The sequence below is a fragment of the Amyelois transitella genome, chromosome 7 (genome assembly GCF_032362555.1).
Source record: "Amyelois transitella isolate CPQ chromosome 7, ilAmyTran1.1, whole genome shotgun sequence".
NCBI lineage: Eukaryota > Metazoa > Arthropoda > Insecta > Lepidoptera > Pyralidae > Amyelois > Amyelois transitella.
Window position 1 is genome coordinate 2,351,834 of NC_083510.1, and position 26,875 is coordinate 2,378,708.

Consider the following 26,875-nt stretch of genomic DNA (forward strand, 5'->3'; position numbering starts at 1 on the left):
AACCGATCTTCTGCATTCTCACGACTTCATTTCCACTTGATGACGTTGACTTGATGACGCCAATATTTTCAGTACCCATTGATCCTAAGCTCTCATTTTTTCCTAAACCTTACTTGTTCCATTTCTCGCTGTCATTAAGATTGCCAAATAACGGTAGGTACTCATCGAAAGACATAACCCTTCCCAGCGCCGTCGGCTTAAAATGTCAAAACTAAAGATCAAATCTAAACACCCATACATATTTAAAACCACTTACAACAACTCTAACAATGCTAAAAGGGAATTAACTCTACTACCAACCATTCATCTCCATTGAACCGTACGTACAAACAGACAGACAACAATCTTAATATATTTATGACGGAAAGCGTAAGTGGTTGCTACATCTCTCGACCTATCCAATGAACTGAATGACATTCGTTGCATCACAATAGACCAAATATCAAATAGAGAGCGAAAAAATAAGTCTAATTTTCAACGACTTCAAAAAAGAGATTTTGTTACGCGATTTAGGTATTAAAATTATAATTTCGTAAGTAGAGTACATTGATTTACATATGTATATTTTTTAGTTGTTTTGAGACATTTGTAGACATTCTATTTTGAGTAGTTATCTTAAGTGTAAATAAATTAAAAGAAAAAAAAAACTCTTTTAGAAAAGGATTTATTAAAACGTTTTTAAAAGAAGAAAATAAATTTTTCTTTTTAATTTTAACTACCAATTTAAACGCACAATTCATATGATAAAAAGGCATGCTGCAGTTTAAATTAATATTGTTAGGTGATTAAACTTTAATGTTTTTAAGGCACTTTTTTGCAAACTTTTTCGCTCGCTCTCCTCGTCGTTTTTGTTACCTTCTTTGTTACTTTGTTTTTGGATCGTCCTTTAGTCCACAACTAGGATTTTTTAATACCTCGAACTTCACGAAATCTACTTCTTCACCGTTTCCCACCGTTTTCACGTGAAGTAAAGAAAACTAACGCAACCAAATTGTCTTTAAATTATTACGAGCTGTTAAATTTATTTTACGACAAGCTTTTGCTCGCCAATATTAAGAAAACCTCTGATGAGAAAATTTAAACTTTATATTATCCATTCTTATGTTTATCTGTAACAACGAAAGACAATTGACGTTGCAACACAATTATTGAATGACTGGAGGAATGCCTAATAAAATTATTGTCACACATTTGATTGATATTTATGTATACAGTGTGGTTTGCGGTAGTGAAGCTTGGTCCATATGAACGCGAGTGTAAAATTATGATATTAACAAGATAAAATTATCCTTATTTTTTTATATTTATTCTAATTAAATTTTATTTTCATTCAGTAGCAATAAATAACTATGATTATTGTATATTTGATGTTTTTACAATCGAATATTCTGAAACTAACTTATGATTTTTTGATGTTGTTGTAGTGTGACTTTGCCCTTTAGTTTTATTTTATACCGTCCACATTTGACCATCCACCTCTCTATACCATTGAGCCATTTTCCCAGTTCCAAAATTTAAAATATTGCCAAAAAGATGTTTTAAAGCAATACTAAATAGACACTTTTGAACAAATTAGTGTCCACTTGGTATTTATTGTTGCTAAAATTTTACGTCCCATCGTTGCGTCAGTCATGACAAAGCTTCATTTGTAGCCGGCGCAAGAATTATTGCTGTCAATATTCTTAGTTAAACAAATTAAGGTTTATTGTTCAAACGGTTTATTGTCTGTGGTTAAATTTGTTTTGTACTTACAAATATTGCAACAGTGTGTATGAATATTTAATTTATTATGGCAAGCGGTGACTGTTGACCACAATTCTGTTATAGTATAGATAGGTATTCTATTACTTAATTGCATTTTAGTGGCTTTAAACTTTTGCCTGTTTTAAAGATAACTTTGAAAATAAATAGGACCATTTAACTCTGTCGAGTTTCAAAGTAAATTGTTAAAATTATGTAAATATTAAAAGGTAACTGTGTGATTTTTTGGTCATTGTCTAACGAAATAAAAAAACAGGCACGAATCTGAACCGTTTGTTAAAACGCTGATCTTAACCTAAAACTAATTACACCAAACACCAACCAAAGTACAATAAAAAAGGAACCTTAATGATGCTATGCTATTAATAAGTCCTCAATCAAACCGGTAAATGCGACCGTTTAAAATGTTTCAATGTTATCAGTAAATGAGCTGTATGATCTAAGAAGCCCAGTGAAAGTAGAATTCAATGAAACTTTATCAATGAGTGTGAATGGAAACGCCTCCAAATAACATCGCCATAAAAATGAAGAATCGTTATTGGCTATAATCACGAGAACTTATAGAGGAAATTCAATTTTCGCCACATATATGGACTAGACTGGATATTTTTCTTTCAACTTTTGCTGTTCAAATACTAATGAAGACATGACTCGCTCGGAATGTAAAGGCCGAGCAAAATTCATATCTAGCAAAGGAAATGGTGTCTGACATAAGCTTTCTTTTGAGCGATTAAGCGTATTAAACATACATACATATATACCATCACGCCATTGGTGTAGGCAGACACTATGGATTTTATGGATACTCTAAAATACTGCCACTTTATAAAAGTGTTAAGAAAAAAAAATCGGTGTTATAATTTAGTTGTTCCTTGCACGTCGATATATTTGAAGTCTCCATTATGATCGTTAAATAGAAGCGGGGGCATTATGGTCACCTATTACGGCCTAACAAATAACTTTCTATAATACGTACAGAGTAAATATCGACATGATACAGACGTCAGGATGATTTATGCCTAAAGCTGTTATTCCATCACTGATCAGACGCTACGTTGTCCTCAGCGTTATTTTATTAGTACATATCATTAAAAATATAATGGCTTTCAGTGTAAAATCCTCACTTAGTGCTTTTCTATGCTCCTTAAGAGTCAAAATTCAGCTAGCGTAAATTAGTTTCGGCTGTACATTCTTTTGTCACGTCTCGAGACGCTATTATTTTTCCATAGAACGCCTTGTCGTCCAGGAGAAGTTGAAGGCAGTAGACCGCACGGGAGGTTGCCTACGCGTTGGAGCGATCAAATCTAGTCAATTGTGGGCCATTCTGTTAACTAATGTAAAAGTATATGACTTCGAGCAGAGAAAATGGCGAAGCATTGAGCTGCGTGCTTCATTTGCACCCTCCACTTCCATGACTACATGACAACCACGACCACTCTGTCAAGAGCGTATAGCTAAAGAAGATAATACAAAATTATCAGTCAATCAGTAACGCATTTAAATTTAATTTTGTATTATATTGATTGCTTTTCAATACAAATGATTAACATTCTCGATATTTCGGCATTTTCAAACATACAACGCGAAGCTGAGTTTTATAGCGTGATCGTAGTACTGGATTTGTGTCTTTAAACATTTTGAAAGGGTCAGCCAGGTCGGGCCAATAGTGTTCCTAAAGATATCGACATAATGAGATCGATGTTTTCAGATATAATTGATACTATTCTCTATCAGGTCGCAGGGCATAGGTTGCGCAATTTTGATGTAACTATCGTGATATAAAGACCGACAGATCGCAACACTAATCGGATCTGAGTTTATGTCAATCAGTAATCTGCTACTGTATAGTGGTATGGGGTGGAGCTCCAAAAACTTTTATATTAAAACTAGAAAGAGCTCAACGAGCCATTCTAAAAATAGCATATAGTCGTCCCAGAAGATACCCAACTAAAAAACTTTATTCAGAGCGTCAGCTCCTTAGCGTGCGTCAATTGTATATATCAGCAACTATTCTACGTTTTCACAAAAATGCCATGAAATTAGCAAGAAAATTCTATAGAGGTTACAGATGGGACTATCCAAAAATCAAAACAGTCTTCGCGCGTAGGTCATTCAAATTTATGGGTCCATACCTATATAAGAAAATTTACAGGGTGGATAAGACCATTGTCAAAATGACTAAATTAAGATGTAGACGTACTGTATGCAAGTGGTTAATGACTAAAAACTACAATGAGACGGAGAACTTGTTACTTAATGTCATATGAAATTATGCATTAAAAAAAAAAAAAAAAAAAAAAAAAAAAAAAAAAAAAAAAAAAAAAATATATATATATATATTTTATGTATAATATATATAATGTATAAAACATATGTTTAATATATATAATATATATTTTAAATATTTGCATGTTGTTATGTATATATGTATTACATGTATTTCTAATGTATATATTTATATTTATTGTGTTTATTTATTTATTTATTACAATTATATGTAAGAATACTTTACAATTACTATTTAACGTACGCTCTCATCCACAAAAAACACAAATTAAAATTGTTTAATAAATTTAAGGGGAAGACACTGGTCGCCACGACACAGGGAATCCTAGTGTGACGGTCAGTGCAACTGTTGTAGAAAACTCTGTATTTTTTGTACTGAATAAAACATTTTTCATTTTTCATTTTTTCATTTTTCATCTGTTTACACGGATGTTGTAATTCAATTGTATTGAAATAGATGCGAATTAATACTGCTTTACATTATCGTATCGCCGTGCCGTCTAGTTTTAGACTCGATTCAAAGAAGATGTCGTAAGAGGCGACTACCACCGTAGATGCAACGTGCGCGCGATGAATACATATTTTAGCAGACGCGGTGGAATTGTGTGCGTTTTAATAGAATTACTTTTTTGAGTGGCTCTTTTTTTATCGTTTGCGACGCTTTGCATCGCGACTCGACTGTCGGTGTGAATTGGCCTTTAGAGAAGTCCAAATTTAATTAATTTCAACTTCCTCGTGGCATTAGTACCAGTACATACAGAAGAGCATTAAATTCGTTTTTTGACCATGATTCTGGGTTGTGGAAGTCAGATTTTCACACAAGGGACTCCCGTCTGACCTCCATAAACTTTGTAACCAACCTTTTTAATGGATTTAAATATATTATGGTAATATCTTGTGCTGCATAACTGCAATAAGTGATTTATACGTTGATGTTGCACATCTCTGTATTCTGTGGCGTTGTACGAATGAAGATAGTCCACGAATTGATAAGTCTAAAAGTATAAAATAGATAGGTCACAATAAAATATTTTGCACGTTGATAGATAACACAATCTTTGTATGATGAGCGATGTTTATTATTTCAGAGACATATCTTCATTTATACTTAGTTCATTTCATTTGTTCGAATTGAAAGTTGAAATTTGCAAAACCAATACGTGCTATATAATGATACTGGTGTCAGTTTCAATTATTTGTTCAAATTAATCTATTATTATTCGATAATATAGACTTTCGATGTTTATGAAAGCCAAATTTCAAGTCTAGACCCAGCGGTTTGGGCGATACGTTGTTGATGCCAGTCAGACAGCCACAGTCTAAAAAAAGGTACGTACCTACGTGCGCGCTTAATACCTGTATTATTAATACATAATGGTGAGGTTAAATATGTAAATTGTCATCATAGCTTTTACCAAGTTGACTCCCCTGGGAGACTCAGAGACAAACTAAGGAAGCTCAAATAACATTTTAATCATGACGAACCCCAAATACGGCATATATTTGAATTTCGTCATGATTGAAAATAGTCCTATTCTAAAGGTATGGTACACTAGCTTTAAATAATATTACATACATACACATTATCACGTCTTTATCCCTTGCGGGGTAGACAGTGCTAATAGTCTTGAAAATATTGTCAGGCCACGTTCAGCTGTTTGGCTTACTGATAGAATTGAGATTCATATAAAGTGACAGGTTGCTAGCCCGTCGCCTTAAAGTTGAATCTCAAGTTTATAAGCCTATCCCTTAGTCGCCTTTAACGACATCCATGGGAAAGAGTTGGAGTGGTCCTATTCCTTTTTTCTATTGGTACCGGGAACCACAACATTATTTTCATGATTATTTTCACGATTTTTGTACATTAATTCAAGGTGCATAATAAATACTAATTGTAAGTACCGAAACTAACAAGAAGTTTCCGTGATCGCGTGCAGACTGCCAGACAGAAACTGTATAATTAAGATGGTATAAACAGTTGTCTAGTTGTGAATTACGACTACAAGTCTATAGCGATGTTAGCTCCTGGTAAGTCAAGAGTTGAAGAACCTATATATTTAAATATCACATCAATATTTAGCACAAACGGAAATAGTCTTCGGTATCATGTCTGCCGTGTGGTTCCCGGCGCCAATAAAAAAAAAAGAATAGGACCACTCCATCTCGTTCCCATGGATGTCGTAAAAGGCGACTAAGGGATAGGCTTATAAACTTGGGATTCTTCTTTTAGGCAATGGGCTAGCAACCCGTCACTATTTGAATCTTAATTCTATCATTAAGCCAAATAGCTGAACGTGGCCATTCAGTCTTTTCAAGACTATTGGCTCTGTCTACCCCGTAAGGGATAAAGACATGATCATATGTATCATGTCTCATTTTCACAAAATGGAAGCCTGCATTAGATCAATATTCTTATTCCTTTAAGAGCCTTTTAGGTACGACATACACACAAAAAAGATGGAGTGATCCTATTCGCACTTGCCGACTCCATAATACCAATAAAATTTAGTTTAACCAAAACCACACTCCATAATACCATAAAAAAGGTTACTCAAAGCTAAATACAGCATAGTACCTAATTGATAAATCTTTATTGCATATATTACCTACAAGTAATTATAGGTATACGCATGACTACTAAAAATGACGTATTTACGATATTTTAAATTTCAATTAGAATTGTTCCTTTGGAACTTCCGATAATTTGTATTAAAAAACTAATAAACTAAAGAAGTTAGATATTGAGATATAGTTACTACTTACCCGAAACCGACGAGCTTGCATGAAGAGAGTTATGAATGTGGATGAAGCGAAAGAAGTGTGCAGGGATCGTGGCAAGTGAAATGATGTGATCTCTGCCTACCCCTCCGGGAAAGAGGCGTGATTTTTGTATGTATGTATTTACTACTTATAGTGAGAGAGAGATAAGGACTTAACATGCTTTAGATACTTAACGATCTATTTATAGCTGAGATTGGAGCAATTGAATCGAATCACACATGCCAGTATCCTAAATATATTATATCCTTTACTGACGTCGAACTACAATGGGAGCAATCTTCCGGAATGGCTCCAAGAAACGTTATTGCCTTCGACAATCTATCACCGGAGTTTAGAGACGTTTTCACGGAAAATACGACGATGAGAAGACTTTTATCCTTCTATTTATAAAAAAAGGTATTAAACGCGCACGTAACGTACCTTAATTTTATCTCGGACGTTTTGAATCTACAATGATCCGTGCTCATTGAGCGACTGGAGATGACTTCCTGATCCAGGGCCATAGTCATAGGCATACCCCGGGCTCCTCTCCAAAGACGAAATAATTCAACCGGGACTAAAGCCAGAAGAAATAAACAATAATTGCAACTATCCAGAGCAGTCAGGATGTAATCAGGACTAGCACCAGGAGGAAGAGGAACAATAAATAAAATAAATACGAGTATATACGGGACATACACAGGTTGAGTATGCCTCGAAGTAAGTACAAAACTTGTATAACTTTCACTAGCTGCTCCCGCGACTTCGTCAGAGTGGAATAATTATTTTGGGCATCATTGAAGCCCTCAAGGATGAATAATTTTTTTCACATATTCCATTATTTCTTTGCTCCTTATAGTTGCATCGTGATGTTATATAGCCTAAAGCCTTCGTCAATAAATTGTCTATTCAATGCAAAAATATTTTTTTCATTTCGAACCAGTAGTTCCTGAGATTAGCGCGTTCAAACAAACAAACAAACTCTGTAGCTTTACAATATTAGTATAGATTACTAAGGCTTCATCTGAACGTGGCCTTCGAGTCTTTGAAGGACAATGGTTCTATCTCTCCCGTAAGGAATGAAGACATCATATATGAGTATGTTAGTATAACAAAAACATCGACTTAAGTACTTTAAGTACTAGAGAAATCGAAACTGCTACATTAACTATTCGGTAGATAAACTTTAGAGTAACAACTATTCGTTGGGTAATGAAATAAGTTAATATACCTGTAGTTAACCTGTTAATAGGCAATATCGTTACATTTTATTAGTAGATTCGCGTAATATCGAATTAAATGCGAAACAGTAATCGATACTATTAACGAGAGATAAACAATAATTGTAAGTTTAAATACGAATCTCTTACTGGTCTTTGCGTGGTACAATTCGATTATTTCAGTTTTTCACCTCTGACGAAATTTGGATTTTCTGTTGGGGATAGACGTGTCTGTTTTTTTTTCATCTAATCGGGAGTTATGATGGCACCGTATTTTATTTATTTATATATATATATATATATGTGTAGATACAATAATAATCAAGGAATAAAAAGGATAGAACTTAAACTAAAGAGAAATTAGTACAAGGGCACTACTTATTCTTAGAGAAATTTCTTCCAGTAGGCAGGAAAATGTAAAGAAAGGCGTGTTTTTTTTTGTTTGAAAGATATACATATTTGTCTTAAGTGTTCTTATGTATGTTTGATGGAAATCGGTCTACTATCTAGGATTCTAACTCAAATCTAGGTATCTCATAACCTTCGATAGAGTCAAATCAAGTACATACGCTATGAAAACATTATGTCAGGGGTTAGTGAAATTTTTAATTTAACGTATACATTTTTTATACTTATCTTACCATCCTTGCTTTCCACAAAACATTTTTAAGCATTCCAAATTCAAACAGCAGTCTGAATTTTCCAGAAATACGATACATAAATCTCTCAAACGCCGTGTACAGGGCTGCCTCGTATTGATTGCAGACGGCTAATAACATAAGTCAGGGCTGTCCACGCCGCGCCAAACCTTATTACGACACCCCATACGTCTCTCAAGAGGGGGAAATATATGGATGTTCTGATGAATGAGTTGATGAAATTCTAGAAAGGTTACAACATAATAAAAAGTTATCTTAAAAGTATGTAGTATACATACTCTACGATTTTAAGGGGTAGACAGAGCGAACTGTCAAAGCAAAGATTGAATGACCACGTTCAGTTGGATCGCTTAGTTATCTAATTTAATTAGTTTCGCTTAAATATGAAACGTAAAAATAAACAATAACAAGAAGTATACTTATTCTCTAACCGAGAATGGAGCCAAGCCAATAATTATTTAAAATTAATATACACACATATGCGTCTTATTTAAAGTCTAAGCTTTTTTAAATAGTTGAAAATAATGAAAATGTCGTAACTAACTTGAAGACCAAGACTATAATTATATATCTATATATATTAATACAAGGATACATTTATTTTATTATTATTACTCCATCATTAGTTTATTTATTTTTATCACAACTAGGATACAAAAAAGTATCGAAAACAACAATGTTGATTTAAAATTTTTAGTTAAAATTCACTCGATTCATAAATTGATTTAATGCATTTTCACCGCTGAAGTTAAAAGCTTCTGACCTAATAGCGTTTTAATTGCGATGCCAAAAATATCTTATCCGTGCCCTCTCTTAAATGAAATGTCTGGGATGTGACCATTACACTGGGTCCACTTTCTAACTCTCTTTCTAACCGAGAATTTAGCCAAGGAGCGAGAGAGAGAGATATATTTGCACATATCAAAAAAATGTCAGCAAGAAATATATAATGTTTCAATAGTTTAATTGAAATAAAAACCGTTTTTAAACTGAAATTAATATTTGACATCATCTATGATTACTACTCAATCTATGATTTTCATTAAATGTAAAATAAATATTTCATTCTTTCTCAAAATTTACGTGACGTTTAATTTATTTACTATATTACTATAGATTTACTGGTAGAGAAATTAATAAAAGTAAAAAAATAAAAAAAATCGATTCTGTTTTATTATTCTATGAAATAATTTATTTATAACCAATATGCCGTAAAAATTAAAAAATGTAAGGTCCATGTTAGTCTGGTCGCCTGTGCCAGGGGTGTCTCCAATCTGTCAAACACACAGCCCTAAGTGAGTAAAATATGGTGCCACTGCATCCCAGTTTTGTCTACGAAAATATTTGAAAAATATTCGTAGTAAAGTTTCGAAAAATTCATAAACTGAATCTTACATTTTTGTAACATAATAATATCTTTTGTCCTATTTATATTTTTTTTCGGTTATATAATAAAGACACGACCAATTTCTAGTTCGAAAAATACAAAAGAGAAAAAAATAAATATGTAATATGCAATTAATTTTATGTGATGAATATAGTCTTTTTTACTTTTTTGTCTCAAGACATGACAGATAACAGTCGATTATTATCATTTTTTTAATCATTTAAGTATTATAATTTCATAAACATAAGATTTTGAAAAAAAAAATCTAGTGTCCAATCAGTTTTTGTTTTTCAAGATCGAACCTAAATTTAGAAAGAAGGGCTTCAAATTCTATTTCAAACATGTTTTTAATAATTAAATATCACGCTCTCTCATTGAACCGACATGTGACTGACAGCTGCTGCCTACTGCTTGTCGAGCACTCACCTCATCGGGTACGAACAGAGTTTTAATTAATTTTTATGATCCACTTTGTATGATAGCTGAATTTCCATGTTTGTTTACCTGAAACAAAAAAAAAATTTTGATAATTTGAAATTTCGGTCTTAACATCAATAATGTAACAAGATATCTGGGATACTGATTTTATTTTAATGCTTGTTAAATTATGCATGATAATTGCTAGCAAATTTTAAAGATTAATTTTAAAATCGAAACGTGATGGGAAGGAATGGCAAAGAGAGATCTGTTGTATTATATGTAAAAATTGTGCATTAAAATTGTACTAAAGCATGCACTATTAATATATTGTAATTGAATAACTAACAATAAATGCAATTTTCAGATTAAAAGTTTTGCAACTGTTATAAAAGTTAAATTGATTTAAAATGCAATGCCAAGAATTCCATAAAAATAGATATTCCACATTCTAAATCATTCTTATTATAAAGACATAAGATGTATATGTAATGTAATGAATGCAAATTTAATGGATAACCGCAAAAATAAACATGCGAGACTTGTCAGTGAAACTTGTTGACGGCTATTCATGTCAGTCAGGAGTCAAGTCGCGTGTCGGAGGCAGTCAAAAGATGTCCTACTATAGCTACTGAGGGAAAAAGACGAGAAGGCTGAATTAAACGAGTTGGTTTTAGACACCTCTTTGTTAGAAATTACGACTAACGAGAGACTATCCAATAAATTAATTTTGAAATTACGGTCATATCTATAGTAAGGGGCAGCTTTTTAAGCCATAATATGCATGATATGAAATAATTAAAAAATCCAAATCAACATAATGTTTCAATATGTTTCCAGTCACAGGATTTTTATAGAAAAAAAAATCTACGCTCGTAACATACGCAAAGTAAACCTGTCCTTAAGTCTGATATAACACCTTGCACTTTGCTTTGCACCAGATTACAAGTACATGGTTAAAAAAATTAATTAAGCAGTAAGAATATTACTACAACATGTCAACATATTTTGCACCTATTGCCGGTCACATTACATCATTATGTGACACTTTTAGCCATAACTAGGCAATGATTTTCGTTAACCAATCAGTAATCCTCTCTGACAGTAGCCTAATTGCATCTCAAACGTACATGTGACGTTGCTAAACGGTGCTTCTAATACCCATTAGCATAAATTAAATAATTGTCACTTTTTATGCCTCCAAGTGTACTCGGATTAAGTACAATGTCAACCGCTCATTGAGTCAATGAAAATTATGCAAATACTGGTTACTTTCTTACTACATAACGAGGTATGTGAACTTAAGGGCTTATTCACATGAACTGATGAATATTCAATTAGGTTTCCTTTTTTTTTCTATTGACTTAAATATTTTCTAAGTACTACATGAATTTGAAAGTTTACTTTTTATTGCGGGTTATTATTTGTTTATATTTGACTTAACTTGCAAACAACAAATAAAGTGCAACTTGCAGTTGTTTGTTATACCTTAATTACCATATTTCCATTTTATTTTAAGTTTATATAAATCGTATTTTATAACATTCAGTGTCACAATCACTTTTTGCTTATTACATCAACAGCGCTAAAATTAAAAACACTCATTTTTAAAATCTTGTTATTTAAAAAAAAACAAACATGCAATCACGGCCGAATGCTCTGTCGCTAAAATCTTGATTCTCCATTTAAAATATACTAATATCTGCCGGTCTCAGCGATTTACCTACACAGTTAAATACTTACCTACATCTTCCTGCGTACGTGACATTTGTGTTGAAAGCTTCCTAGGAGAAAGCAATGAGAAACAGGACAATATGCGGCTGACCGCAACTGGCGCGGCCCTTATTATCGTTAGATCTAGAATCTAGTATCATTTGTGCTCCTACTAACATGAAATCTACTTAACCTTTTGTGCCAGCGCCATCTATTGTGGCAATGAAGAAACGCTCTATCTAATAGTGCTATTAATTGTCAAGAAAAGGCAAAGGTTAAGTACTTTTAGTACTATTAATAATTATGTGGTATAAGCCATATAGTATTCACATTAATGTTATAAATGCTAAAGTCTATCTGTCAGTCTGTTAAGTTTTTGCGGCATAGACGTTTGACCGATTTTGATAAAATATGAAATCCATTATAAAACAGTTTGAACAAAGGCTACTTTTTTCATTAATGTTTTGCCACTATGCTAGGAAATTTAAAAATAAGATCTGTTTCAATTCGAACTCACATGAAGATTTCCCTTTCTCTAGAAATTCCAACAAAATGGAAGTATTAAATTTAAACGCAGGCAAATCTGAGGGACAAAGCTAGTAACTGTAAGCTACATATATTGTTGAGAAGATAATCTTTCGCACGTCTTCTGGTCGTATCAAATCCCGTTACGAGTACGTACTTACTAACTTCTCATTCACCCATTCAATGTAGTGTCCATTGAAATACAAATTCTATGGAACAAACTCCAGGTAACTCCTAAAGTAGTAGCTAGAAAATAGTTTTATTGCGTGTTGTAAATCTGCTGCACATCCCATACCATAGACATATTATAATATAATATTTTGCTAGATAACACGTGACTAGAAGACTGTAGGTATGTACAACACGTTGCAACATGTGTTAATTACAACAAATAAATGCAACGGTGAAGAATCTTAAAAAGATGATTTACCTGATAATTTAGAACATAAGATTTAATTTATGTTGCGTATTTGCCACAGCCACACTCTTCACACTTAGAGGGTAGAAAGAAACAGTATATATATAATAATACTTGAACAAACCCTACTTTGAAGTCATTTCATTGATTTTATTCATCCTTGTGTCCTAACGACCTAAAAATGAACTCTTAATTAAAATTTATACGGGGAGCCATTTTGGAATTACGGAAATTGTAAAGCAGAACGCGACTTTTCTGTCTTTGCGAGACTTGTTGGCTCTGTCTACCCCGTTTAAAGACTTGATTACATGAATGAATGAATGTAAATTAAAAAAATATTGAAATTATTTTTATTAGTTCTAGTCTGTGACCAAACTTTATATTACGTCTATGACACATCCGAATGCTTGCTTTGTTGCAGAATGCGCCGTAAAATTTGTACATTAATAACGGTGCGAGGATAACTTTCTGTGTGTTGACACTGCCCGTTGGCCATTTTATTACAGGAATTTTGTTTAGTGCTTAATGTATTCAAAGACTGAGTATGACTTTATTTTGTGTTGATACAGTAAGTACTTACTAGGTCGTAGTCGTTAAAATGTGTATCTAAAGGCTTGTGTACATTTTCAGTTCAACAATATTTAGTGTGAATCGTGACTAAACCCACAAATTCACGCTTTATTTCGCTTTTTATTAGGTATGTGTAACGGCTCAGCGATGGTTTTTCGCGCGATACTAACGGAGTCGCGCGTGCCATGTTACGGGGGTAGTCGTCAGTAGTAACTGGAGCTGGTCTACTATAAAGTAAACGTTACAACATAGCATGTAGTATAAAAATTAACAGAAAAAAGTGATGAATGGAGAAAGGTCCACTTGACTCCGCCGACAAGAGTCAGCTCTTAAATTTAAGAAGAGAAAAATATTCATAGTTCTTTTGCTGTAATAAGATATTTATTCGTTTACACATACATAGTCATATACATCTTTATCCCTTACGGGGTAGACAGAGCCAACAGTCTCATAAAGGCAAAGGCTACGTTCAGCTATTTGGCTTGAAGATGAATTTGAGATTCAAATAGCTACAGCCAACCGCCTAAAAGAAAACCCAATTTTTTTAAGTCTATACTTAAGTAGTCTTTTACGACATCCATGGATAAGAGATAGAGTGGTCCTATTCAAAAGTGCTGGGAACCACACGGCCACGGTACATTCATTCATAAACTGTCTCATGCTATCATATTACCTAACAATACATAGAATGTTATCCGTGACGGAACTGCACTTTCCTTTAACCTTTGCCAGCCCCTTAGGCGAGTGAAGTAATGATACGTCACGCAAACGTTAACGGATAACGGTTAAAAGTTTAAACTGTTATCACTTTGTTCATACATTCATATATTATGACGGCCTCTGGCGCAGCGGTAGTACGCTTGTCTGTGACACCGGAGGTCCCAGGTTCGAACCCCGGCCAGGGCATGATGAGAAACGAACTTTTTCTGATTGGCCTGGGTCTTGAATGTTTATCTAATAAGTATTTATTATAAAATATAGTATCGTTGAGTTAGTATCTCGTAACACAAGTCTCGAACTTACTTCGAGGCTAACTCAATCTGTGTAATTTGTCCCGTATATATTTATTTATTATATGATCACTCCTTTTTATTGGAGACTACATATTTCCTCTCACCACGATCCCTTCTTCCTTCCAGTTTTAGTCCTAGTTGCATCCTCATCACTCTGGAGAGGAGCCCGGAGTATGTCGTTGACCATGTATCCTGGACTAAGTGAGTTAGGTTTTTACACGAAGCGACTACCATCTGATCTCCGCAACCTTTGCTGGTAGGTTTTCCCATACCGTTAGAGCATCGGTTAGTATTAAAACTAATGTACTAAAACTTTGAAAATAGTCCTCGGTTGATGGTCGAATTCGAACCTGTGACTTTAGGCACATCTCGCTTTTTAAACGGGCACCTTACTCATTGGACCACCGACGATCACTGTCACGACATATACTTACGAGTATTTTGCTACATCTACATTCATTTACTTACTTAATAATAGTGACTATTTTTTAAAGAACTTGTAATAGGAATTGATGTCATAAGGATAATAATTATGTAACAGAAGAGTCATTAGATTAATAATTCTATGAACAAAAATCTTTCCTACAAACAGAGACATAATAACATGATTATTGTGTCTTTTGTTGGTAACGACACTAATGTGCCGAATTGATGATTTTTGATAAAGACACAGATTTTATATTTTATTTATTTAGTTGCTTAGAACTTTCTACTATGAACATTGGATAATGTAAACAAAATTGCAAATATAAAAAGATCCATATGTTGTCGCCCACACCCGCCCTCGTCTTGATCCGTGATAAACAAATATACTTTCCTACATTGTAATTATATACAGATAGGATAGTTTCTACTTCCTACGCGTAGGATGAGAGAGTGCTTTTTTTATGACAGCAGACATTTGATGTGTCGGAAATAAGATGCAAAGATTTATGACACGAGAAAACAGAAAAATTTTATGTATGTATGTAATGTAGTGTGGGTCGTTTCCAACTATAAATCAATCAACATCATCCTTTAGAACATTAATTCCCTGTTGCATCATCACCCCTATGGAGAGGAGCCCGGAACAAGGTTTCCTCATTATGTTTTTCGTAATGATTTTAATGCTACACAATACATACATACATAAAATCACGCCTCTTTCCTGGAGTAGTAGTAGGCAAAGATTACATCTTTCCTCTTACCACGATATCTGCAAACTTTTTTCGCTTCATCGAAATGCATAACTCTCTTCAAGCAAGCACGCCGGTTTGACCTGACCTTTTGTCAGGACGTCCTTAACTACACAACTCAGGAAATAATCATTAATACGAGGCTCCAGTTTTGCACCAGAAATTTTTATTCGCCACCGAAGCCTTGCATAATCTAAGCTTCTTATAATTTTACAATTACATACATACATAAATATAGTCACGTCTATATCCCTTGCGGGGTAGAGCTAGCAGGGGCTTCAGTTTAGTAAACGTAGTAGTTTTATGTACATAACGAGTGACTTCACACAAAATACCGTATTTCTGAAATGACATTGGTATCTCATCGAAAAGCATACAACGGCACTCGCTCAAACTGACAGCCAGACGAATTAATCAAAAACTCATCGATCTCATCCAAAACAGCTAACGCAGCTCTTAGCTTGATTTATTTTTTTAGACTTAAAAAACACATTTATAATTTTCCTATGCCGTTTGGTTCCCGGCACCAATTCAAAAAAGAATAGGACCACTCCATCTCTTTCCCAGTCGACATCCAGTCGTAAAAGGCGACTAAGGGATAGGCTTACAAACTTGGGATTCTATGATGGGCTAGCAACCTGTCACTATTAAAATCACAATTCTATCATTAGGCCAAATAGCTGAACGCGGCCATTCAGTCTTTTCAAGACTGTTGGCTCTGTCTACCCCGCAAGGGATATATACGTGACCATATGTACATATGTACTCGTATATTTATTTTTTTCATTGGCCCAAAGGCAAAAGGGATAAGAAAGCGAAATTACTTCTATCTTACACATAACGCCTCAAGTCATTCAAACAAGCTCCAGTTTAGCTTGATCACGTCTTATACCAGAACCTCCCCGATTTGATGCAAGTTATTACTTTTTATTGTATAGCTACGTTATAAACCCTGACCGTCACAAAGGGTTCATTCATTTCGGTAACTAAAATACTCTATATAATGATATTCCAAGCGTACAAACTCGCGGCAAACACCTAGTCATTCCTAAAGCCATGATCTAAGAAAAACGTTTCGTTCAACACAAACTATAATTAAAATTAAGTTAAGTTCAATGTTTCTAGAATAGTTAGCGTTATTTTTATAGACGTCGCGTGCAGACATCAACTCTGTCAGAGTGCGCCCCAGACGCTAAGTGCAAAATGCATTTGCATATGTTACAGCTGTCTGTAGAAATAAATTGTGTGTAATCAAAATAAAATTCTGCATGACTCTAAATTATATTACATGAAACTTAACTATAAAACGATACGAGTTCCCGGGAAAGACCGCCCACGAATTTTTATTATAAATCGAAATGAAAATAGGATTTAATGGAAAATATTAACAGTATGGAAGATAAATTAATACATTTAACAATTGTATTATCTTTTTTTAAAATATAAATTCCTTTTCCATACAGACGTACATACTACAAATAATCACGTCTATATCCATTGCGGGGTAGACAGAGCCAACTGTCTTGAAAATACTGGCTGGCCACGTTCAGCTGTTTCATTCCCATTCCTGCAATGCTTACATGCAAATAATTGCAGGGATTAACATATGTAAGTATGTATAATATAACATTTTAAATCCAAAATTTCTAAATTAATAAAGTTTTACAAGCATAGGTAATGTAATAATGCTGACAGTACGAAATACCTGCAAAGCTTTACCGCAACAGCGCTTCCCAAACTTTAACCGACATAATCAAACTTTTCAGACGAGGAGGTTAGGAGTTGCGACCGTAGCTAGCTGCACATAATAAAGGGTAGACGCAGGTAGGCAGTTACTTCTGTATGGGGGGAGAATACTGAGATTTCTTAAAAGTCGCAATGTAATTTAAGTGCCGTGTGGTTCCCGGCACCAATATAAAATAAAATAGGACCAGTCCATCTCTTTCCCATGGATTTCGTAAACGGCGACTAAGAGATACGTTTATAGACCAGGAATTATTCTTATGGGCGATGCGCTAACAACCTGTCACTATTTGAATCAATTTTATCATTAAGCCTGACAGCTGAATGTAGCCTTTCAATCTTTCTAGATTGGCTCTGGCTACCCCACAAGGGATATAGACGTGATTATAACGAATGAATGAATAATTTGAAACAATATTTGAAGAATCGCTGAAAATGTAAAGAATGTAAAAGTTTAATGCAGTTCATACTTAGCACTTTAACTTAACACTTTTTTGCTAATTTGAAGGTTGGGCGTTTTCCCCTTATACCCACCCCTAGCTACGGTTTCAGACGAGGTAACGAAGTCACGTGCAGGGAAAGCCTGGTGATTTAGCATGCACACGAACAATGGCGTGGGTAATGGTCGGCCCACGTGCTTTTTGCCGATATTCGATGGGTTTATTGACTGACAGGTTGACATTGATTCCGATCTCGCTAAGTGAATGGAGTGGAAAAGTATTATATGCATTGTATAACACTAAAGCAAGTATCTGTAGGGCTATTTTTTTAAGGCACCAGCGGCCATGGCTTCGCTTGAGACAATATATACATACATACATACATATGGTCACGTCTATATCCCTTGCGGGGTACACAGAGCCAACAGTCTTGAAAAGGCTGAATGGCAACGTTCAGCTTTTTGGCTTAACGATAGAATTGAGATTCAACTAGTGACAGGTTGCTAGCCCATCGCCTGAAAAAGAATCCCAAGTTTGTAAGCCTATCCCTTAGTCGCCTTTTACGACATCCATGGGAAAGAGATGTAGTGGTCCTATTCTTTTTTGTATTGGTGCCGGGAACCACACGGCATGACACAATATATAGCCCGAAAAACTTACTCTAAGAATGTTTTTGGTCTCAGTTTTGGGCCAAAGGCGAGAATACCATAAGGCATTAAGTCCACCTGTTGTACATTTACGCAATAAATTTTAAATGAATAAATAATATTCGTGAATCGAGTATTAGATAGATAGATAGACTCTTAATTGCACCATAAGAAAAATAAAAGTAACTGAAAGAATGTATAATATAACTGTGATGTTGTGAGTATTAATATAATACCTCTATAGATATCCTACGAAAATGTCAGTGTTCTTATTCCGAACAAAAAGTCAGAGACCCCAGCCGACAGTTAGTTATTTGTGATTGATTATTCCCTCCTTTATTGGAGAACTGATTTTCTCGACCCTTCACAAAGGGTCTGTCTTGAGGGTAGGGTCGGTGACTTGTCTATTCTATAAAATTATCGCCATTCGGCCATTTTGTGCTAAAGACTTTTATCTACAGGGTAGGTACTACAACGCATCACCTCGAGTAGGTCTTTTGAGATTCTTTCCATATGAAAGACGTGTAAATTTTTTTTAAATTCTTTTTCTCAAGACAATGGTCGTAAAATTTTCAGGTTTTATAAAACTGAGAGAAATGGTATTATCAAATTGCAATGTTGAAGTAACCGAGGATGCTTTTAAAGTGTCATCAAAAATATTCGCAAATAAACAACGATATATCATGTCCTTTGTCCGCGAACAATAAATTGCGTTAAAATAATTTCAAAAGACATCTCGGAACGTTTGCCAAGAAAAGATCTTTTATTTGATATCCTGTACTGTTTCAAATAACCACAGAATTGTTCTTGTAAACAGTGCTTTATTTTAAGGAGAACACTGACCGATTACAATTACATATATTCAGAAATTTAACACAAGTCGACTGTGAATCTTAATCAAACTCTTCTCATATGTCAATAAATAGCAAAAATCACGAACCAGTTTTTTTTAAAAAGATGGATAGATGGGAATGAAGCAAAAGAAGTATGTGGAAAGCACCAATTCTCTAAAGTAAATAAAATAATCTGCCGTGTGGTTCCCGGCACCAATACAAAAAAGAATAGGACCACTCCATCTCTTTCCCATGTATGTTGTAAAAGGCGACTAAGGGATGGGCTTACAAACTTGGGATTCTTTTAGGCGATGGGCTAGCAACCTGTCACTATTTGAAACTTAATTCAATCATTAAGCCAAATAGCTGAACGTGGCCATTGCATGGCTCTGTCTACCCCGCAAGGGATATAGAGGTGACCATATGTATGTATGTATGTAAATAAAATAAATAAATGGCAACATAACTGTTCAACCAAAACATGTTATATTTAACGACATAACAGGACTACGCTCTCAGTCAACGCCCGCCTTCACAGCATTCATCTTGTGTCCACACTTAAGGTGTGTACTCCAAGCTTTAGTAAGATAAACAATTGTTTGCTTGCTTTTATTACAAACATGAAAATGCGATTCTAGGAATTATTTTAAGACCTTTTTTTTAACATAGCTTTCGTGTCATTTAAAAACATAGCCAAATAACACCAAATTCAAATTCAAAATTTTTATTCATTACTATAGGATACTATATATTGTTAGAACAAATGTATAAACAAAAGAGTCTTAGTACCACAAGTCGCCACCTGCTGCGCTACTGTCTATGCATTCTCTCTCTATGAATATGTAACTTGTCGAATACGTGTTTATTGTGTCTCATAAATAAAATCTTATTATACTATTACAATCCTGGTTTATTCTACCCTAAATCCTTCAGGTTATGGGCCCAGGATTCGCGTTAAATAAAAGTCTAGGTAAAGATAAACATTGTAATTGTGTTTCTCATCTAGGTTTAAAGACTGTTTTTGTTTAAGGGCAGGTGTTAGAACAAATGTATAAACAAAAGAGTCTTAGTACCACAAGTCGCCACTGCTGCGCTACTGTCTATGCATTCTCTCTCTATGAATATGTAACTTGTCCAATACGTGTTTATTGTGTCTCATAAATAAAATCTTATTATACTATTACAATCCTGGTTTATTCTACCCTAAATCCTTCATATATCGCTTAATAATTGTCAAAACGTATGGTTTAACAACATTGGTTGACGTCAAATAAATTACTTAAAAACTAAGTTTACTGCCGCTTCCAAGGCGTCAGTGCAGAAGAAGCGGTAACAAACTGCACTGCAGCATTTTCTTTAACAACGTCAACTTCACAATATTAATTAAACTTAGAATAGAATGTGGACGAGAGAATACATTGTTCAGATTTATATATTTATGAGATTTAATATTGAAAAAAGAAAATATATATATGTATATATTATGGATTGCCCTTTTTTTTAAAGGCTAGCTATGCCTAAGCTAATCTATTTGGCCGCTCTTGTCTTATGTCATTATAGCTGTAGTTAGGTTCGAGTTTAGTGCGAATGGCTTTTTGGTGTTTAGAAAAAAAATACGTTCAAATAATATTTTTTTATAGGTGCTATAAAAAATTTCTTTACACAACTTAACAATAAATAACGACCATTCATCAAACCAATAGCGCCGTAATATCTTCTTTAGTGGTGCAATCGATGCGTTATTCGATAACATCAACCGAAAACGAATCGATGATTTATATCGAATGCGGCTTATAACTCAAAGAGGTTTGAATTTGCCGCAATTAGAATAATAAAGTGTACAAGGTTAAATAATAACTGTTATTTAAGATAAATTTATAACCATGTAGGCGTTAAATGTTGCTTCTTTATGCAGCTTATTATTTTAAGTAACCAGTGGCAAAATGTACCGTGTGGTTCCCGGCACCAATATAAAAAAGAATAGGACCACTCCATCTCGTTCCCATGGATGTCGTAAAAGGCGACTAAGGGATAGGCTTATAAACTTGGGATTCTTCTTTTAGGCGATGGGCTAGCAACCCGTCACTATTTGAATCTCAATTCTATCATTAAGCCAAACAGCTGAACGTGGCCTATCAGTATTTTCAAGACTGTTGGCTCTGTCTACCCCGTAAGGGATAAAGACGTGATCATATGTATGTATGTATGTGGCAAAATGGTGAATTTCTTGACTCTATCGGAGGTTGGTTTGATACATCTTCAATGCAGTTTTGGAAATGAAAATAATCCGTCGAGATCTTCAGGGCAAGTAAAGGGCAGTTTAGCAGTATTTCATATAATACAATTTAGCTTATTAAAAGCTTACGTACCTAAGTATGTACGTACATATAACCTCTTGGAATAGTGTTCGGTGGGAATGAAATATATTTATTTTTTTTTTTAAATGAAATGTATTTATATTTTAAAATGGTTGCACATATTATTACACTATAACGATAATAGTTCAATAATAAACGTATGTTATACAACTACAGTTAACAGAAATATAGTTTAAAAGTAAACGTAATATTATGCAATGGAATATAGGGTTATGCGCTTTTGTGATAATTATCATAATAACAATTATACGATATTATGACAGTGTGGAATAAAATCTTGTTGAAGATTTCTACGTAACTGCAAAATGGGGTACAAGGAAAATCAAGATGATCATAAAGTTTTAGATAAGCATAGTAGAAGCGGCGGTAGATAATAATTATACTTAAGTTATGATGAAGTCATTTAGCGATGCCTTGCATTTCTATTATCTATGTATATGTATCTTGATAATAAATTTACTTCTATTTGTATACTAACATATTTTCGTTCTAGGAATCACAACATGATTTATTTTTATTTTAACATATATTCATAAATTAATATTCATTATTTTCATTAAATCTTTAATTCATCCTCAATTAGTCGGTATATAATCATTCGTGACATAACATTAGTCACAGACACTTTAGTTTAAGTTCACGAAACTGAAGCGTCTTCCGCGATTACCATCTCAGTAATCTTCTAACTAACAATTAAATGCAACATTGTAAGGAAGTTATTTACTAAAATTACAGGACAATCCGTTTAATGATGTCACCGTTGGCCTATTGTATGCAATTATAATATACAATTTATCGTGTTGTTTCCCGCGCTCACGGTCGTGACTCGCGCGCTTTCTATAAAAGTTGTCTTCGGTGCATTACGGGTCTAGCATTTGCATGGAGGTAGGGTGACCACAATTGATTGAATCTATACTATTTATACTAATATTATAATGCTGAAGATTTCGTTTTTTTGAACGCGCTCATCTCAGGAACTACTGGTTCGAACTGGAAAATTATTTTTGTGTTGAATACCGTACCATATTGAGAAAGGCTTTAAGCTATATGTCATCACGCTGCAATTATTAGGAGCGAAGAAATAATAGAAAATGTGAAAAAATCGGGAAAAATTATTCATCCTTGATCCTTGGCTTGTTGGCAACAATGTTTGATATATCTCCTTGGCAACAATGTTTTATATATTTTTGTTCTGAACTGAACTAACAGTGAATACATTTTTTTATAGTTTTTTTTTAATAAACATATTTAAAAAACGATTTTTTAAGATGGCGCAATAAAAAAAGTATGGCGTATGGTAACCCTAGTATGCAATTTTTGCACGATATGATAGTTTTACGGGAATAGTGTCGGTTTGTGTAATCGCCTTAGTGATGAACGTCTGCTAGTTGCGAACACGTTGCAAACTTAAGCTTTACAACAACACAGCATATTGTGTCTATGGAAGAATATACACGCGTGTGGTTCCCGGCGCCAATACAAAATAGAATAGGACCACTCCATCTCTTTCCCATGGATGTCGTAAAAGGCGACTAAGGGATAGGCTTATAAATTTGGGATTCTTCTTTTAGGCGATGGGCTAGCAACCTGTCACTATTTGAATCTCAATTCTACCATTAAGCCAAATAGCTGAACGTGGCCATTTAGTCTTCAAGACTGTTGGCTCTGTCTACCCCGCATGGGATATGGACGTGACCATATGTATGTATGTAGGAAGAATATACACAGATTCACGCCTGTTTCCTGGAGGGGTAGGCAGAGACTGTATTTTCCTACTCGCTGCGATCCCTGCACACTTTCGCTTCAAGCACTCATTCATAACTCTCTTGATGCGAGCTCGTCGGTTAGGGTGGATTCTTGACCTTTGGCCAGGGCGACCCCGATTTGAGCAGGGCACGTTCCTTATATCCAACTTAGGTAAAAGTCACTTAGTGGAATAAAGATAGAAATCAAAATAAGTAATAATATTAGACAATATTGCAATTTTTATACATTTTAAGTAAAGGAAAGTTCTTCTTTAGCGGTTATGGATCACGGATAAAGGCAAACCCTGGGACAACGCAGCCGGAAGAAACGCAAAAAAATATTGTTTGCAAGTAGTTACCTAAAAATACAACTGCATAAGGTTATACCTGTAACAAAAGAAAAAAACAATACTTTAAATAAAAAAAAGCAAAATTATTTAAAAAAAAAAATTGACTTCCAGTACTAACATCAATTTCAGCGCTAATTTTTTTACGGGTACGTTTCTATGCCACTTAGGAAAAATATATGAACAAGACGCAGATGATACTGAATAATATAAGTAAATCAAATCCTACCAGCCAATCACCACTTCACTATACTAGATTTCGATACATATGATTTTGCAGGGTCCTACGCAATAATTCAGCGGCGAGACAGCGGTCAAATAAATCAAAAATTAGCATAGCTGGTATTACACTGACAAGGCAATATAACAAACCAATAACGTTGTCCGTGAATTATTGTTGTTACATGATTAATTCGTGTAATTTGATGTACATTTCTGTGGGTAAGGTGCAATAATTTCTCTCATTCTTGAAGTGTTTCAAGATTTCTGTATCCCTTTTGAACTGGAGTTCGGATGCGTGTGTAAAAAAATGGTTTTATACATAGAAATAAACCTTCTTCAATAGCCATCTTTACAACATTTCAGTAACAAAATCCGTTCGCAACTTTACGAGATTGATGCATACATATAGACAGAGAAAATGAATACACTTTACTTTAAACATAATGGTTGTTAAGTACTTGATTATTTCAAGCTTCTGGACTCTCAATTTATATTGTCGAAACGAATTGTTAACGTCCACAAAATAGTTGTTTATAATAAATAGGACTTTGAAATACATACATAGGAAATTGATTGATCTATTGACTTTAACAATAAGAGGAGAGGATGAAATATCAAAAAGTGTCAATCATGTCAATAGTATTGTGTGCAGAGTTTCGTTCGGTGGCAATTTCTCGAAGAGATTCTTTTGCTTCTTGAGGCCTTCATCAATGCGTGCAATGCTACAGGCCTGTTCGGCATTGGACCGACATGTTACATAGCCCATCTTTAAGCAATTAAAACTAAGAAAAGATCAAACGTGATCTATACATTTCATGAAGTAACCTCTTTCACTATTATATAACCTTATATGTGTTTTATAATTGAACGATTCAATTTGTTTACTGCAACTAGACTGGTAGGAAGCCGTCATCGCAACGATGATGAATGACAAGCAATAATAATGCTTCACTATCACTATATCAATTTCCTTGGCGGATATCTTAGGCACAGACGGGATGTGTAGGACTTTCGATTGACTAACTCTTGCTTGGAATTTTACTCTTATGGAAATTTCTAGAAATTATATAAAAAATTATTACACAGAAATTTTAAGAGAGATTCGTTCTTGGTAACATCTGAAATGGACAAAATTTTATGATGCACCAATTTTTTTGTTATTGCACTTATAAAACAACATAAGTATTTCTTTATCTGAAACTAGAGTACGCCGGCGACTCCACCCGCGTAAAATGACACCTGTATTAATTATAAGAAATCTTCATTTTGTGCACTCTACACTATACGGAACATGCTAAATTTTATATATAAGGCGGTTTAAGTCAATTTCCTCAATACATATTTACAAATAGATCTCATTTACATGACCTTCAAAATTATTATCACAGTTATCACAAATCTAAGACGCAAATGTAACTGATGATCACGCACTCCCGTTATTATTATAGGTAAGTATATATACTTATTCTTTATCACTGATTCACTGATACACACTCAGATAATTCTGTCAAAAGAAATACGTATGTATTTATCGAAGAAGATACTGATCAAGACACAGTCACCGATGAGGCTGTTAAAATGGCAGAATTTTATAGTGGGACAATTTAAACATCGTTGCAAGTATTTCGCCCACCAAGAAGAACTCGCAACCATAACTACTAGTCATGGAAAGGAAAAACTTGAGGCGCAAGTTTTGAGGAGCGTAAGATAACACTAATAGAAGATTCTCTGAAGGACCCACAGTAAAGGCGCCAGTTTTATCTAGTTTTCAAATAAGATTAACATGACGATTTATTGAAATCACTACCTAAGACATCTTTGTTTTGCGCATCAACCGTTCGTTAGCCAAGACAATACTGTTCACACGAGGTTACCCGGTGCATGAGAGTTTAGAGTTACAACAAAGGATTCCCACACGCCGCATTATTTCATTGTATTGTCGCGTTTGCGAGATCCTTATCGATAAGGATTATGTAGCTTCCGTTTGGAAACTGCCTTATATCAAGTGTTTTAGGGAAATTTCATTAGAGAATCAGAATTCTCCTTGTTTGTAACCAATATTGGCAAAAACAGGTAATGGCTTTCGGGTTGTTTGCAGAGCATGCATTCTTTGATATGGTTAACATAACGACCAAAAGATCGAAGAACAACTCGACCACCGCCGATTCAGAAGCCCTCGGTTTCTGTGTACCATGGTTAAGAAAACCCACTTATCCCTATACTCCTAATAGGGTAATGGTGATTATTGGAATTTGGAGAAAAGTTTTTCAGGTAGTCTAAAGAAAGGATGATGATCACAAAGAAGTCTTAAAAGCGAAACTAGTAATTTACCAATTCTTTGCACGTAACACCTCAATTTAAAGCACTAGGTTCATCAATCAGCCTTTCTGAATTTGCGTGCAAACAGAATCCAGGTCGGCAACTACTGCAACGCAGTAAGATCTTAAATCAATCATTTCTTTAAACAATTATCGTCGGTGTTCCTAAATACGGAAGTACCATATTGGAATGGACCATCACTGATGAAATGCCCGTGGCTTACTGTTGCGTAGGCCATTTTAAACAATTCGTAACGTAACAGAAGGTAACACATGTAATTTTTCGTCTGAGAGACTA

The 26,875-nt window shown here is 34.3% G+C and overlaps 1 protein-coding gene across 2 annotated transcripts in view; it reads right to left on the bottom strand.

Annotated features, from left to right (window-relative positions):
* LOC106143558 (serine/threonine-protein kinase DDB_G0283821) overlaps positions 1–26,875 on the bottom strand; it is a 153,269-nt gene that overhangs the window by 78,180 nt on the left and 48,214 nt on the right. The gene's annotated exons all lie outside the window — the stretch shown is intronic.